Here is a 3,261-nt window from a genome sequence, read left to right on the forward strand (position 1 = left end):
GAAGGGAAATGACAAACACGTCATACTAAGCGGGCGTCATACAAAGCATAGTCTTAGAAAATAAACAACTTTCCATTTTGGTTAGTTATTTAGTTTAATAGAGAGAAAAACTACAAATTGTATATATTTCTTAGCAGAAAAAGAAAAAGAACGATGAATTGTAATATCAATATACATAAGAAGGGTCAAAAAATGTAAGCGAAAATGTTATTATTAATCACTTGGGTCACTATAGCTGGATATGATTTCTTGAGAATCAGTCATAATAAACAATATGTCATTTTAAATGGAGTCATTATATCCAAACTTTCCTATAGAGAATTTAATATGAAAACCAAACTTAACCCTGCAATTACTTTGGGTTACAGTTGGTCAATATAGGCGGAGTCATAATAAACGAATTCTACTGCATATTGTCTTTTTTCAATTCTCGTAAAATAAATCCGTCATCAAATCAAACAATTTTAAAGGATATTACAAAAGGGTTATTTTTATTCATTAAAAAACCAGATGACTGTGAATGTTTATAATTGTTATTTACGCTTATCCAAAAAGGTGTTCACAAGGTGGGACAATAAAATTTATTAAAAACAATGCTTTGTACCTCGTATTTTTACATCAACAAATTAAATACGAATGATCATCAGATGAGAACGTGACGATGGGGCTCATATTTTCTATTCTTTCTCTTTAATCACATACAGTTTGGGTAAAACAAGCATCAATGTTTGTAAACCTGTTGAGTCAGGTTAATGTAATGAATTGTGGGTTATTCACGTACTGTTTGAATAGGAGTTAGAATCTGTCACTAACAGATATTCATTCGTTTGCAATCTTTTATTATCTTGTAACCAGTCATTTGAAAAAAGAATTGTAATTAATTGCATGTCTACAGACAGACATAGGAATGCACAAGAAATAGATAATGGTATTCTAAATTCTTTTCTGTTGTTTTTGAAATGCATTTTTATACACATATGTATAAACAAATAAAAAGAAATGGTATCGCGACAAAACCTTCTGGGATAAAAACGCCTACATTAAAATTTCTAATACCTTGCAGACCGCGTCAAAAGCGCCTGTACCATTCGAAAGAGAATAAAATTCTGCATATTGCATTCATAACACATACAGGGTGCTGCACTTCAAAAAATAAACTTAAATTGTTTGAAGTTAACCAAATCAGCCATTAAATATCTAACACCCTGTATGTGATTAATCCACTTTAAAAACATGGACGAGAAGCTTGAGGGTATAGCTATATCTCGTGATACCGAGCGGTATGGCTTAGAGGTTTAGAACATTGCTTAGCATTCGGGAGAACGCCGGTTCGATTCCAGGTCCGTCTGCCTTGGTCCAAGCTTTTCTGTGGTTTCTTTGGTTACTTGGGCAAATGCTGAGGCAGATAATCTTTCATTCTCTTCTGACTTCATTTTGTCTGTCTCAGTTTTCTCACCCTAACCACCACCCACCTATTCCTATGATTCCTGAAAGAAGGCTAAAGAGGGCCTTCCGCTCTACCTTCCGGTATAGCCCGGAGGGACTGCCCGCTCACCAGCTTTAGTGACTGATGGGAATGAAACACGTAAAGCTTTCTTACTGTAAATTAGGCATAACTTTTCGCTACCTAGTGTTCTGTGCTACTTTTTAAAAAAGAAAAATTAATATCTGAAAAACGGTAAATTTTAAAGTACGAAAGCCTTATGAAAGTAGAAATCATAAGAAGAATTCGATACCATCATAATGTATAAGGTATTCCACTTAAACCAACGAAGTTAATGACAACTTCCGGTATAATCGGAAGTGCTAGATAGATGCCGTTATTTTAATTGAAAAGCGCATACCCAACAACGTCATTGTACACATTTTCAAATTTTAAATCGAAGTAGTTTCTGAAAACTACTAAACAAAATGTATCATCCCTCAAAAGCTTTAAATAGCATTTATTGTATTTATATTACCTACTGTATTATTTATAATACAGTGATAAATGTTATGTAGGTTAAGAAATTTTGATTTCTTCATTTTCAAATTCCTCAGTAACGAAGTTCTATGAACAAATAGCAATTTCGTTAAATCGAAAAATTTTCAATTTTATATACTTGTACCACAACGATCAAATAAGTACTGTAACTATTCATCATCATAAGGACATCAGTCCTAAGACTGGTTGGACACCCACTTCCACTCTTTCCTATCCTGAGCTAATCTTTGAAAACTAGAACATCCCACATCCTTAACTATTTCTGCCTCTTGTCTCTTCTATACCTTCATGCCTGAGAAAGTGTCCTACCAACCTATGTCGCCTATTTTTTATTAACTTTCATAGAGTCCTCTGTTCTCCTGTTCTTTCTAATACCTCTTCAATTATAACTTTCTCTATCCTCGGTATCCTCATCATTCGCCGGTAACACCACATTCCGAACGCTTCTATCATTTTTTTTTAACCGCGCTCACCATCCTTGTTTCGCATCCGTACAGTGCCGCACTCCAAACATAAACCTTTAACAATCTTATTCGAATTTCTAAATTAATCGAGAGTATAGAAGTGATTGTAACTATTACATTATTTTTGAAACCACGTGTTATTGTAATTTTTTAAGGACTGTAATACCTAATAAGTTCTACTTTGTTACTGATAGCTTTCTTGTACATTTTTTAAACAAGAAAATGTTTCTGAAACATTATAAAAAATTTTATTTTAGTCAAGCTTATTTAATAACGAATATTTCCTTAATTATTATGTTTAATAAAAAAAATACACTAAGAGTTTATATTTAACACTGAATATATTTAATATTTGGAAATAAACACTTTTATGAGAAACCGCAATCCTTTCATAATGTATTGTGTAGTCAAGGTAACCAACTTGATTGTTCGATTTTGATATCCGATACCGTAAAACATTAAATCGTGTTGGAAATTCTTTACAGAAGTAATTTTATTTGGTTAAAAATATGGAAGGTTATAGAGATAACAGTGTACACTATACTGCCATAAAAGTTTGCGAAGATTTGCAAAATACACCGTCATTTAAAACGTTTTTTGAGAATGTTCAGGTAACATTTTTTATTACTTAATTTTATAACTATATAGGTACTTACTGTACTTATCCTACTTTTTTATATTGTTGAATAAATTACCCTATTAAGATAACTAGTTGGTCAAGCTAATTTTAAATTGCTGTGATTTAAAGAGGTTATAATACAGAGTTATTGCTATTAATTTGGTAAAAAATAATTATCTACGTTATCTCTACAA

This window comes from Agrilus planipennis, unplaced genomic scaffold, assembly GCF_000699045.2.
Source record: "Agrilus planipennis isolate EAB-ADULT unplaced genomic scaffold, Apla_2.0 scaffold183, whole genome shotgun sequence".
NCBI classification, from domain to species: domain Eukaryota; kingdom Metazoa; phylum Arthropoda; class Insecta; order Coleoptera; family Buprestidae; genus Agrilus; species Agrilus planipennis.